The sequence below is a fragment of the Myotis myotis genome, unplaced genomic scaffold, assembly GCF_014108235.1.
Source record: "Myotis myotis isolate mMyoMyo1 unplaced genomic scaffold, mMyoMyo1.p scaffold_m19_p_70, whole genome shotgun sequence".
NCBI lineage: Eukaryota > Metazoa > Chordata > Mammalia > Chiroptera > Vespertilionidae > Myotis > Myotis myotis.
Window position 1 is genome coordinate 148,235 of NW_023416380.1, and position 14,991 is coordinate 163,225.

Sequence of the window (14,991 nt, forward strand, 5' to 3'; positions counted from 1 at the left end):
ACAGGAGGAGGCTCAAACCACCGAGCCACATCAGCCAGGGCTGCAAACCTACTTTTCCCCCTCCCCACTACCCCCTAGTACAGTGGTTGGCAAACTTGCGGCTCGGCAAACCGCAGCTCATGAGCCACATGCGGCTCTTTGGCCCCTTGAGTGTGGCTCTTCCACAAAATAGCACATGCGGGCGATTGAAACTTCCTGGCCCATGCGCAGAAGTCGGTATTTTGTGGAAGACCCACACTCAGGGGGCCAAAGAGCCGCGTGTGGCTCGGGAGCCACGGTTCGCCGACCACTGGTCTAGTATTTACCAGGGCCTCCTAAGTGAGAACAAAGCAGGCTGAGAAGTGAAGATTTTATCTCGCTTGTTAGCGGCAAAGGGGTTCAGGGTGTAGTAACTTCCTCTGGTTGCCTCCCAGATGCCCCACCTGGGGGTGCAACCCACAATCTGGCTATGTGCCCTGACTGGTGCACAGGACGACGCTCCAACCCCGCCACCCGGCCAGGGCTGGCATGTGTGTGTGTTCATAAGACATACAGTGGCCCGGCCAGTGTGGCTCAGTGGTTGAGCATTGACCTGTGAACCAGGAGATCACGGTTAGATTCCTGGTCCGGGTACGTGCTTGGGTTCCGGGCTCGAGCCCCAGAAGGGGGCGTGCAGGAGGCAGCCGATCAGGGATTCTCTCTCCTCATTGATGTTTCTCTCTCTCTCCCTCTCCCTTCCTCTCTGAAATCAATACCAATATATTGTTTAAAAAATAAAAGAATAAGACATACCCGGTGTGTTATCTGCTCCTTCCTGCCCTTTAGGTCTTTTCTGCATGATGTCACCAATGCATTTACCGGAAGGGAATCTGTGGGGGATTCAAAGATCAAGTCCCCTGCACAGCCAGCTGTGAGCAGAGGTGGAGAGTGAATGCAGCGCCTGGGGAAGGTGGGACCGGACTGCTGTCCGCCTGTGTTCGTTTGCTTGGGCTGCCATAGCAAACCCTCACAATCTTAGGGCTTAAAATGACAAAAAAAAAAAACAACCCAAAAACATTCTCTCACAGTGCTGAAGGCCAGAAGTCTGACATCAAAGTGTCAGTGAGGCCCAGCCGGCGTGGCTCAGTGGTTGAGCTGCGACCTATGAACCAGGAGGTCATGGCTCGATTCCCGGTCAGGGCACATGCCTGGGTTGGGGCGTGCAGGAGGCAGCCAATCAATGATTCTCTCTCGTCATTGATGTTTCCCTTTCTCTCTCTCCCTCTCCCTTCCTCTCTGAAATCAGTAAAAAAAAAAAAATATTTTAAGCCCAGCTGGCATAGCTCAGTGGTTGAGTCTCGACCTATGAATCAGGAGGTCACGGTTCAATTCCCAGTCGGGGCACATGCCTGGCTTGTGGGCTCGATCCCCAGTGTGGGGTGTGCAGGAAGCAGCCGATCCATGATTTTCTTTCAATTCATGATTTTCTCTCGCTTCCTCTCCCTTCCTTTCGCTGAAATCAATACAAACATTTCATATATATATATATAAACATACACAAAAAATCGCAAAGTGTTAGCGGGGACACGCTCCCTTTGCAAACTCTAGCGGAGAGCAGCTTGCTTGCCTCTTCCGCCTCATGGGCCTGTATTGCACAATGTAGACCCACACGAGATAACAACTCGCTTCTCTCTCTTGCAGAAGGCCAAGCGTTGGCAATCCACGGTGGATGTGGGGCCTCCACAGCCTCCAGGAGTCATGCACCTGGTTTGCCCTGTCACCTTCATCAGGGTCCCCATGTTGCCATGGCAGCCGCAGGAAGAGGAGGGGTTGGGGCTGGGATCCTCCTTTCCTCTGTCCTGTGTGATCCTGAAATTGTACACATTCCATGCAGATCCCATTGTCCAGAACTTAGTTACATGGCCACATATATGTAAGGGAGACGGGGACATAGAGTCTTCAGTTGGGGAAATATATACCCAGATAAAAAAAATTTTAATTCTTTGCATTTATTGATTGGTTTTAGAGAAAGGGAGGAAAAGAGAGAGAGATTTGTTGTTCCACTTATTTATGCATTCAAGGTTCCCAGGGATCGAACCTGCAACCTTGGCCTAGCGGGATAATGCTCCAACCAGCTGAGCTGTTTATGTTTAATTTAAAGCTAAAAGATGGTACTTGTTCAGTGAATAGAGAACTTTCAGTGCATGCATAAAAAAGTGGAACAACAAATCGATGTTCCTCTCTCCCTTCCTCTCTCTCTAAAATGAATCAATAAGAAAATATTAAAATATTAATTAATTAGGAAGGGAGGTGAAGGGCTTAGCTAAAGAACATCTATGCATACCCCGTGGGCATGGACAATAGTTTGGTGAAGGCCAAGGGAGGGAGAGGCAGGGGAGGGGGAGGGGGAGGAGGCCAAAGGAGGGAGGGGACACCTGTAATTACTGTATTTTTCCGTGTATAAGATGCCCCATGGATGAGGACACATTTGTAATACCTTAACTAATAAAAAAAATAAAAATAAAAAAAAGATGCCCCATGTATAAGACGCCCCCACTTTTCCAACCCCAAAATTAAGAAATCAACATTTTAAACATTTTTCTGGTTTTCCTCTGAAGGCCTTCCTTTTTGGCATCTGGAGTTGTTCTTCCTGTTTTCTCCACTATCTGATCACACACTCAGTGGGAGGAGGCCCACAGGGTCTCTCCGAAGCTCTGCTTCCATGCTCTTCTGCAGAGCTGGTTGCATCCAGCTTGAATTTTGCAGAGTAAGACAGTCGCTTATCGGTATTTATCTTTTTACTTTTTGACATCTTTATGGGCTCAGAATGCTCCGGTCCCTGTTGCATCTGCGCACTCTCCACCTCCACCTCCAATGAGGGCATCAGCTGACGTCAGAAACGATAAGGCCGTGACTGGAGGAAGCCTGTTTGACCAGGTATGGGCATCTATGCACTCTCGGCTCCCTCCTCGCTGACTTCCATATATAAGATGCCCCTCGATTTTCAGTCTAATGATTTTAGAAAAAAATAGCATCTTATACACAGAAAAATATGGTATGTCCACAGTAGAAAAATTTTTATTAAAGAAGGAAAAATGATAATGAAATAAAACTTTGTGCAGGAGGCAGCCGATCCATGATTCTCTCTCATCCTTGATCTTTCTCTCTCTCTCTCTCCCTTTCCTTTCCTCTCTGAAGTCAATAAAAATGTAATTTGAGCCCTGGCTGGTTTGGCTCAGTGGATAGAGCGTCAGCCTGCGGACTGAAGGGTCCCAGGTTCGAATCCGGCCAAGGGCACATGCCTGGGTTGCGGGCTGGATCCCCAGTAGGGGACCTGCTGGAGGCAGCCAATCAATGATTCTCACCATTGATGTTTCTGTCTCTCCCCTTCTCCCTTCCTCTCTGAAATCAATAAAGAAATATATATATATATTTTTTAAAAGTAATTTGAAAGAAAGAGAAGAAAGGGAAAGAAAAGAAGAGAAAAGAAAAAGAAAAAGAAAAATAGTGTATCAGCAGAAGTGAAGGTGTCCTTGCTGGAGTGTGGGGTGGGGGCCGTGTCCCTGAGCTCCCAGAGACGGCTGCACAGCCAGGGGGGCTGGGCTGCGGTTGCACGTGACCCCAGGGACATCCTCTCCAATCTCTCCCCCTGGCTCCCTGCCAGGGCCTTCGGGGATGTGCTCACCCTCCTTCCATTCCATCCCCCTCCGCTTCTGGGTCCAGAAGCAATGCCTGTCGTTTGCAGCCAGGACCGCACTGGGTAGGAGATTGTATTCCCCCCGGGGGGAGCCTCGGAGTTCCCCCTCTCGCTGCCCAGAGGAGGGTTCGGGCCCTGATGAGGCATCTGCCTGCTCCCCACCGTGCAGACTGACTTTCTCGTGGTCCTTAAGCAAAACAGGCCGAAGTCTCCTCGGGCTGTGGAGCTGCAGGCTGCCTTGGGGGGTGGGGTGGGGTGGGGGGGGGGAGGGAGGACGGAAATCTGTGGGTTTGTGAAGCACCTCTTGCTCAAGGTGCTTATCAGATTGGAGAGAAACCAAGTCTCCATCTGCAGGGGACAGAGAAGCCAGCGATGATGCCTGCAGACAAGGTAACAATGTGTGCGTCTAAACTAAACCCCCAAAACTAGGCTCCTGGCCGTGTGGTAAGTGGTTAGCACGGCGGCCACACACCCAAGGGTCATGGGTTTCATTCCCCATGAGGTTTGGTTCGGGCCCTGCCCCAGGTCGGGTAGAGGCGCCTGCAGGAGGCAACCAATCCATGTGTCTCTCTGTCTCCCCCTCCCTCCCTTCCACTCTCTAAAAAAATAAATAAATAAAGCAATGAAAATAATATCATCAGGTGAGGATTAACAAAAAATATATATATAGCCCTGGCCGGTTTGGCTCCATGGATGGAGCGTTGGTCTGTGGACTGAAGGGTCCCGGGTTCGATTCTGATCAAGGGCACGTGCCTGGGTTGCGGGCTGGATCCCCAGTGTGGGGTGTGCAGGAGGCAGCCGATCAGTGATTCTCTCTCATCATTGATCTCTCTCTCTCTCCCTCTCCCTTCCTCTCTGACATCAATAAATAGATAGATAAATAGGTAGATATAGCCCTGGCCGGTTTGGCTCAGTGGATAGAGCTTCGGCCTGCGGACTGAAAAGTCCCAGGTTCGATTCCGGTCAAGGGCATGTACCTGGGTTGCGGGCACTTCCCCAGTAGGGGGTGTGCAGGAGGCAGCTGATGGATGTTTCTCTCTCATCGATGTTTCTAACTCTCTATCCCTCTCCCTTCCTCTCTGTTAAAAAAAAATCAATAAAATATATTTTAAAAAATAGATAGATATAGATATAGACATATAGATATATAGATAATAATAATGAAATATTCTGTCAGATACATTCATAAGTGAAAAAGGCCCAAATGCAGAACAGTGTATGAGAATATAACCTTTTGTGTGAGAAAATTTAAAAGTCAGGACATGTATGCCTATTTCTTAAAAATATGCTTTTCTTGATTTTAGAGAGAGGAGGGAGAGGGAGAGAGAGAGAAACATCCATGAGAGAGTAGACCATCCATTGGCTGCCTCCTGCACACCCCCTACTAGGGATGGAGCCCACAACAGGAGCATGTGCCTTGACCGGGAATTGAACCTGTGAGCTCTCGGTGCACCAGACGACGCTAAACCAACTGAGCCACACCAGCCAGGGCCGGATGCCTATTTTACTACGTTTGTTTGCATAAACACTGCAAGGGTACAGGAGACACTCATAAACGTGGTGAGCCGCGAGGGCAAAAAAATGAGGGCCCGGGGGTGGAAATGAAACTTCTTCATGGGCATGTATTATTTTTAAATTTTAGACACCCTTGTTTGAAATGATACCTATCTATAGATTATATGACTCAGTGCATCTGAGATGGTTAGAACAACGGCTCCAAGTCAGTACAGGCTGAATATTACACAACCTATCATCTACGCTAATATTATATAAAGTATGCAGCCCTAGCCGGTCTGGGTCAGTGGGTAGAGCGTCGGCCTGCGGACTGAAGGGTCCCAGGTTCAGTTCCGGCCAAGGGCACATGCCCGGGTTGTGGGCTCGACCCCCAGTAGGGAACTTGCAGGAGGCAGCCGATCCATGATTCTCTCTCATCATTGATGTTTCTAGCTCTCTCTCCCTCTTCCTGCCTCTCTGAAATCAATAAAGAAATATATTTAAAAAAATAAAATATTGCCGAAACCGGTTTGGCTCAGTGGATAAAGCGTCGGCCTGCGGACTGAAGGGTCCCGGGTTCGATTCCGGTCAAGGGCATGTACCTGGGTTGCGGGCACATCCCCAGTGGCGGGCGTGCAGGAGGCAGCTGATCGATGTTTCTCTCTCATCGATGTTTCTAACGCTCTATCCCTCTCCCTTCCTCTCTGTAAAAAATCAATAAAATATATTAAAAAAAAATAAAATAAAATATTAAAAATAAATAAAGAAAAAATTAAAAAGAAAGGCCTGGAAAGGTACAAAAGACATTGGTTCAGACCAAGACAGAAAGGAGAACTGGACAACGGGTAGGGGTGACAGACTTCCACTATTCACCTTTGTTTTTGTTTTTTGGGGGGAGTGTTGTTTGTTTGTTTGTTGTGTGTGTGTGTGTGTGTGTTTTTTAATTTTTTATTTTCTGAATCCTCTACCATGGTAAACATATTCCCAGGCCAAAACACATAACCACGCGTGCATTTTAAGGAGCTATTTCTACGCTGCCAGGCAGGGAGCCTCATGCTGACGAATGAATACAGACGCCTTATTCTATTAGCCTCTGGGAGGGGCCAGAGGGAGCAAAGGGCAGGTCCCCTTCACAGATGCCAGTGGCCCCTGGGCCTCTGTCACCTCGGCATGCCCTCGGGGCCGTCGCCTGGGGCCCAGAGCCAGCGGGCTTCCGCAAATACACCTCATTTCGGGGAATCTGGGGCCGGACCCAGGCTTCCCCCACTCGCGGGCTCTCTAAATCCGCGGTTAAAAGGCGTGGTTCCGTGAAGACTCACAGAAATAACTCGCCATGGTCTGCGGAGCTGGGCCCTGCTAGGGCTGGGGTAGGGGCACCCCTGTGAGGTCACACGGGAGTCAGCGAAATGCACTCATCCCGGCTGTGTGGAGGAGGGAGCCAGTTCTTTCTCCCTCGTTCAGAAGGGCTGCCTCCCGGAGCTGAGCAAGGAGGCGCGGCGAGTGAACAAGACAGACAAGTTCATTGCTGCCCTGGCCGGGTAGCTCAGTGGTGAGAGCACCGTCCCTCTAAGCCAAGGTTGCCAGTTCCATTCCCGGTCAGGGTACATGCAAGAATGAACCCGCCCTGGCCAGTGTGGCTCAGTTGGTTGGGCGTCGTCTCGTGCACCAGAAAGGTAGCCGGTCTGATTCTGGGTCAGGGCACATGCCCAGGGTGCAGGCTGGATCCCCGGTTGGTGGCGTGCAGGAGGCATCCGATTGACGTTTCGCTCTCACATCAATGTTTCTCTCGCTCTAAAAGTCAATAAAAAATCTTCACATATATATGTGTGTGTGTATATATACATATACATATATATATGACATATATACACACACATATATATACATATTTATTTTTTTAAATATATTTTATTGATTTTTTACAGAGAGGAAGGGAGAGGGATAGAGAGCTAGAAACATCGATGATAGAGAAACATTGATCAGCTGCCTCCTGCACACTCCCCACTGGGGATGTGCCCGCAACCCAGGTACATGCCCTTGACCGGAATTGAACCCGGGACCCTTCAGTCCGCAGGCTGACACTCTATCCACTGAGCCAGACCGGTCAGGGCGCTTTATGAGTTTTTAAAAAAATACTTTTTATGATTTCACTGAGGAAGGTGAGAGGGAGGGAGAGAAAAACATCAATGATGAGAGAGAACCATCGATTGGCTGCCTCCTGCACACCCCCTACCGGGGAGGGAGCCTGCAACCTGGGCCTGTGCCGTGACCCGAATCCAGCCGTGCCCTCCTGGGTCATAGGTCCGGCTTGATGATCTCCAGTGAGGGCAGGTGTCTGCGGCCCATCTGGAAGGCGGCCTGAGGGCGGTCCCTGCAGCGGAGGCCGGAGATAAAGACAGCCATACACAAGTAGCAGCTGGCAGCGTTGCAGGCTCGCAGGCAGCGGCCGGAAGGCAGCATTTGAACCCTGACCGCAGGCTCGGCCGCCAGCCCGGCACCCGTGTCCGCGATGCAGTCTGCGAGGCGGGCTGTGTCCTCCAGCGGAACTGGAGCGGGCCCAGGGCTGCGTCCCAGCCAGTTTCTCTCCGGGAACTAGGGACCCAGATGGTTTCCAGAACCCTCACTCCTTCCCAGATAAGCCCAGGCCGAGAGAGAGAGAGAGAGAGAGAGAGAGAGAGAGAGAGAGAGAGAGAGAGAACGCTCAGGCTGGCTTGGGTGTGCTCACTCATGTGATAGGCCAGCCCTGTCTCTCTCTCTCTCTCTCTCTCTGTCTCTGTGTGTGTGTGTGTGTCTGTGTCTGTTTGTCTCTCTTCTCTGTGTCGCTGTCTCTTTGTGTGTGTCTCTCTCTGTCTCTCTCTGTGTGTTGCTGTCTCTGTGTGTGTCTGTCTCTCTGTCTCTGTCTGTTTGTCTCTCTTCTCTGTGTCACTGTCTCTTTGTGTGTCTCTCTGTCTCTCTCTGTGTGTTGCTGTCTCTGTGTGTGTCTGTCTCTCTCTGTCTCTCTGTCTCTCTCTCTCTCCCTCCCTCTCCCTCTCCCTGCACAGAGTCTGGGGCAGGCTGTGTCTGAGCGGACACTGGGCCTTTTCCCCGTGACCCTGGGCCCCGGGAGGATTCCGGGAGGATTCCTTCGTGGTGACAGCTCCCTCGGGGCGGCTGTGGCAGGGAAAGGCATTTACTGAGATCTTGATAAAGGCGGCTGTGATTCAGTCTTTCCTTCCTTCAGCCGTTACCGAGTGGCCTTGCACAATGGTCCCAGGCACAGGGGACAGGACAATGGGTAAAGCAGACGTGTCCGCCCCGGCCGGCCGGGTGGCTCCGTCGGTGGGAGTGTCATCCTGTACAGCAAAGGTGGCGAGTTCGATTCCCGGTCAGGGCACGTGCCCAGGTTGCGGGCTCGATCCCCAGGGTGGGGTGTGCAGGAGGCAGCCGATCCATGATTCTCTCTCATCATGGATGTTTCTCTCTCCCTCTCTCTGAAATCAATAAAAACATATTAAAAAAAAATACAGATATGGTCCCTCCAGGGCACATTCTAGGGAGAGAGACAGATAATACATAGACAGAGACATAAATAAGATACTTTAAAATATAAAAGAGGCAATACATGTAAGGGCCTATGGGGGTCGTAGGAGGGAGGGGGGTCCCTCTTTATTCTTTTAAATATTGATTTCTGAGAGGAAAGGAGAGGGAGAGAAACATCCATGACGAGAGAGAATCATGGATCGGCTGCCTCCTGCACGCCCCCCATGGGGATCGAGCCCGCAATCAAACCCTGATAGATAGATCCGTAGAGATAATAGGCAGATAGATGAAGACAGATGCTAACCAGACAGGCAGACACAGGTAGATGACAGAGACCTTCGCCTAAAATGCGGGACCCCACGGAGTATATACTAGAGGCTTTCGCAGCGGTTCTCAACCTGTGGGTCGCGACCCCTCTGGCGGTCGAACGACCCTTTCACGGGGGCCGCCTAAGACCCTCCTGCGTCTCAGATATTTACATGACGGGTCATCACAGTAGCAACATGACAGTGACGAAGCAGCCACGGAAATAACTTTATGGCTGGGGGTCACCACGTGAGGAACTGTATTTACAGGGCCAGAAGGTTGAGAACCGCTGCTTTAGTTAGGGACTGTCATAAAAATAACACCAGGAGCTAAATTTAAATCAGGAACAAGACGAGAACGCCCACTCCCTTCCCAACAATCTCACTGGGAGCACGGGTTTCCCGCCCCGTGCCAGATGTTGCAAGCAGTCTGGCTGCAAGTACAGTCTTCCTATCAGACACGGCATGTCTGAACCCCGGGGAACGTCAGGGTGCCTGATGGGGGTTGGGTCCTCTGGGTTCCCGACACCACGTAACACCTGAGAGCCAACACAGAGACTATGCTGCCCACTTCGCTTTTATTTATTTTTATTTATTTTTAATATATATTTTTATGGATTTCAGAGAGGAAGGGAGAGGGAGAGAGAGAGAGAAACATCAATGATGAGAGAGAATCAGTGATTGGCTGCCTCCTGCACGCCCCACACTGGGGATCGAGCCCGAAACCCCGGCATGTGCCCTTAACCGGACTCGAACCCGGAACCCTTCAGTCCACAGGCCGATGCTCTATCCACTGAGCCAAACCAGCGAGGGCCAATATATATGTTTTTAATTCTCACCCGAGGAGGATTCTATTGATCTTTAGAGCGTGGCAGGGAGGGAAGAGGAGGGGGAGAGACACACCAAAGGAGCTGAGGCCGAACCTGCAACAGGGGTACGTGCCCTTGACCTGGAGTCGAACCTGTGACCCTGTGGTCCACAGGCCAATGTTCTAACCACTGACCTGACCAGCCAGCCATGCACTCCTTCCATTTTGCTTCCCCAAAGGGCCTACCAGGACAGACAGCGGCCACTTCCTCCTTCCTGGTTCACGTGGGATGGGGGGGGGGGGGGAACGACGCAGGGGGGACTAAACCGCTCCGCCCTCTGCCCCCCACGGACTCCTGGGAGACCAGTCTCCGGTGGCATTGCCCGCGATTTGATCCTGTCACCCACCGGTAGGCAGCAGGGACACTGCCCGGCTGGCCTTTCTTCCTCTCCCTCCTCCTCCTCCTCTCTCTCTGCTGGCCCCTCTCCCTTTCCTCTCCCCCCCGATCCTGCCCACCTGTCCTTCCTTTTAAATTAAATTTAATTGCTTGAAACACAGGTGTATCTCGTTTTATTGTGTTTTGCTTTCCAGTGATGGCGAACCTAGGACACGCGTGTCAGAGGTGACACGCGAACTCATTTTTTTGGTTGATTTTTCTTGGTTCAATGGCATTTAAATCTATAAAATAAATATCAAAAATATAAGTCTTTGTTTTACTATGGTTGCAAATATCAAAAAATTTCTATATGTGACACGGCACCAGAGTTAGGGCTTTTCAAAATGCTGGCACGCCGAGCTCAAAAGGTTCGCCGTCACTGCACTACACAGAGGGTATGCTTTTTATAACAAAAAAATATATATCTTGCCCTGACCAGTTTTGCACCGTGGATAGAGCATCTGCCTGCGGACTGAAGGGTCCCAGGTTCGATTCCGGTCAAAGGCATGTATCTTGGTTGTGGGCACATCCCCAGTAGGGGGTGTGCAGGAGGCAGCTGGTCGATATTTCTCTCTCATCAATTTTTCTAACTCTCTCTCTCCCTTCATCTCTGTAAAAAATCAATAAAATATATATTTTTAAAAATCTTTATTGATTAAATTAAATTGCTTGGAACACAGGTGTATCTCGTTTTATTGTGCATTGCTTTATTGCACTACACAGAGGGTATGCTTTTTATTAAAAAACAAAACAAAACTTGCCCTAACCAGTTTGGCTCAGTGGATAGAGCATCTGCCTGCGCACTGAAGGGTCCCAGGTTCGATTAATTGGTTTCAGAGAGGAAGGGAGAGGACAGAGATAGAAACATCAATGATGAGAGAGAATCATGGATCGGCTGCCTCCTGCACGCCCCGCACTGGGGAGCGAGCCCCCAAAACGGGGGGGCGGGGGGTAATATGCGCGCCTACCTACCTACCTACCAGGTATTGAACCGTGACCTCCTGGTTCACAGGTTGAGACTCCACCACTGAGCCCCGCCAGCCTGGCCTGGATATGCTTTTTGTAAATTGAAGGCAAGACCCTCCCCAGCAAAGAGATTCCAACTCACTTCATGGGGGGGGAGGGGGGCATCTCCCAGGTGGACCAGCTGCCCCCGGGGGGCATCTCTTACCTGAGGCCTGGACCAGGGTGAGCCCCGCAGCAAATGCAAACGGTTTGCAGAACTGAGGCCAGAATCGCTACCGAGGATCCTGATGCCTGTGGCCCATCCATGCCCCCGAGGCCGCCGCCTGCCCCGGGGAAGCGGCCTGACCGCTGCGGGCACCGCCGGGTGGAAATCATTAAGCGCGTTGTTTTCCTAAGAGAACAATGGCCTGCTTTGTCTTCCCTGGTGTTTCATGATATTTTATCTGAACTTGGCTGCTCTCTAGCTGGCCACGCGCCCTCCTTCCAGGAGGTGAGCGCGTCGTGAGTCACCGCCCCTCGGTTTCACCCCCCACCCCCGCCCCGCGCAGGGCTGCTGGCTTGTCTGCTCTCGCGGTGTCGGAGCGCCCTCTACGGGCGGGGGAGCGCTCTGCAGGCACAGGCCCGGTGCGCGCCCAGACTGAGGTCAGAGGTCAGCCTTAAGGACTCAAGGGTTGGCTGCGGGCTGAAGGGTCCCGGGTTCGATTCCCGTCAAGCGCACACACCCGGGTTGCAGGCTGTTTCTATTTCTCTTTCCCTCTTCCTTCCTCTCTGAAATCATTACGTTGGACGCGTACTTTGTTTCGGCGCCATCTCCCATTTATTGATGTTTTATGTGCTTTATGTTTTTTTTTTTAAATATATTTTATTGATTTTTTTACAGAGAGGAAGGGAGAGGGATGGAGAGCCAGAAACATCGATGAGAGAGATCGATCAGCTGCCTCCTGCACGCCCCCCAGTGGGGGTGTGCCCGCAACCAAAGTACATGCCCTTGACCGGAATCGAACCTGGGACCCCTGAGTCCGCAGGCCAACGCTCTACCCACTGAGCCAAACCGGTTCGGCTGCTTTATGTTTTTTTATTATTTATTTACCACAAGTAAAGGTCAGGAATTGTTATCTTTCTTTTAAATTGTTTTTACTGTTTCACTTCATTACTGCTGTGTCTGTGGGTGACGGAGGTGCTTATGTAGGTGGGTTCCGACTTACGGCCAAAATCGCGTTAGGTCTCACCATAGGAACGGATCTCTGACGTAACCAGAGGACCTACTGTGTGTATATATATAGTCAAGCAGGGCCCAGCTGACCTATGATTTAGGAGGTCAAGGTTCAGCTCTGGTCTACTGGTCTATTCCTGGGAGGGGGTATGAAGGGGGCGGCCAATCAATGATTCTCTTGCATATCATTGATGTTTCGATCTCTCCCTTTCCCTCTCTCTTTGAAATCAATAAAAATATATTTTAAAAAAATTTTTGTCAAGCAGGCCAGGTTGGTTAGAGCATCCTTCAGGGATGCCAAGGTGGGGGTTCGATCCCCAGTCAGGGCACATACAAGAACATGAAGCAACCAATGAGTGCATACGTACATGGAACAACAAATGGATGTTTTTCTCTCTCTCTCAAGTCAATTTAAAAAAGTTAAAAAATAATAATTTCAAATTTAAGTACCCCCATCCATGGGAACAAATTTTTTTTTTTATATATCTTGCCCTAAGTGACTGCTGGGCAATGATAAAGGTGTCTGATGTTCAATTACCACTAACTGTGCAAGTGAAGCCTCAATCGGCTCCTTAGCTAACACAGGACTCCTGCCTGCCCAGGTGGCTCATTACTTCCTTGAGGGCCTTCACATGTCGGCCTAAGGCGGTTATCAGCTCAGCCAGCACTGGTCCCAATGGTCATAGACTAACTTCAGCCAGTGAAATTGTTCCTAAAACCAGCCGCAGAGAGGAAGGGGGAGAGGGAGAAGGAGATAGAAGCATCTATGACAGTGGTTCTCAACCTTCCTAACGCCGCGACCCTTTAATCCGGTTCCTCATGTTGTGGTGACCCCCAATTTCATTGTTACAAATTGAACATAATGAAAGCATAGCGATTCATCACAAAAACAATACAGAATTATAGATGTGTTTTCCGATGGTCTTAGGTGACCCCTGTGAAAGGGTCGTTCGACCCCCAAAGGGGTTGCGACCCACAGGTTGAGAACCGCTGATCTATGATGAGAGAGAAGCATTGATCGGCTGCCTCCTGCACACCCCACACTGGGGATCGAGCCCACAATCGAACCGTGATCTCCTGGTTCATAGGCCAAGGCCCAACCACTGAGCCACACCAGCTGGGCCTAATACGTTTTTATTGAGAGGAAGGGAGAGAGAGAAATGTCAATGAGAGAGAAACATCAGTTGGCTGTCTCCTGCCTGCCCCCTACTGGGAATCAAGCCCACAACCCCAGCATGTGCCCTTAACCAGAATCAATCCCGGGACCCTTCCGTCTGCAGGCCAACACTCTATCCATTGAGCCAAACTGGCCAGAGCTGTTCTGTGAAGTTTTAATATCACCAGCAAGTAGCCGAGTCTTCCCGGTGGGTCAGTGCAGAAATGGTGGGAGCCTGGAGGGCTAGGATCCCTCTGACCGGCCCTGCACCCCCACGTGGGAGGGGCCAGCCAGGCTGGGAGCTTCCTGCCAGGGTCTGAGGTCAAAGACATGAGGACACAGCTGCTCAGGAAGTTTCCCAACCCCTGTGCGCAGGCCCCAGCGAAGGCGTGGCTGTGGCCGTGGGACTGGGGGCCCTGGGCTGTGGGAGGAGCGACCAGCTGTAGTCATAGCCCCGGGGGTGCTCTGTGACTTTACTTCTTTGGGCCTCTTTTTTGTTTTTAATATATTTTTTATTGATTTTTAGAGAGAGAAAGGGAGAGGGGGAGGAGAGAGAGAGAAACATCAATGATGAGAATCATTGATCAGCTGCCTGCTGCACGCCCCCTACTGGAAATTGAGCCCAAAACCCCAGGAGTGTGCCCTTGACTGGAATCGAACCCGGGATCCTTCAGTCCGCAGGCCGACGCTCTATCCACTGAGCCACACCGGTTAGGGCCACAGAGAGTTTTAAAAATTCAGATCTACTCGCTCATATGTGGGATCTAATTAACAAAATAACCTGATGAACGGTGTGGGCCCAGAGACGCAGAGTGTGGAATTTCAGAGGGAAGGTCGGGGAGGGTGGGTGGGTGGGAGGTAATCAACCAAAGACTTTGTATGCATCTATGCACGGCCCATGGACAGGGACAGGGGGCGGTGAGGGCCTGGGGGGGAGGGGCTGAGGGGTTGGAGGGGGTCCATGGGGGGGGAAAGAGGACATATGTAATACCCTCAACAATAAAGATTTAAAAATTAAAAATGAAAACACACACACACACATACACAAATTCAGATATAATTCACTGACCGTAAGTTCACCCTTATAAAATGTACATTTCAAGGTTGGTCTGTTTTTTGTTGCAGAGTGGCGGCCCCATCACCACTGTCTAATTCCAGAGAGCGTTTTCTTTTTCTTTTTAAATGTTTATGTTTTTATTGATTTCAGAGAGGAAGGGAGAAGGAGGGAGAGAGAGGCCGAAATATCCATGATGAGACGGAATCATCGACCGGCTGCCTCCTGCACGCCCCACACTGGGGATCGAGCCTGTAACCCGGGCATGTGCCCTGACCGGGAATCGAACCGTCACCTCCTGGTTCCTAGGTCGATGCTCAACCACTGAGCCACACCGGCCGGGGCTCAATTCTCTCTCTCTCTCTCTCTCTCTCTCTCTCTCTCT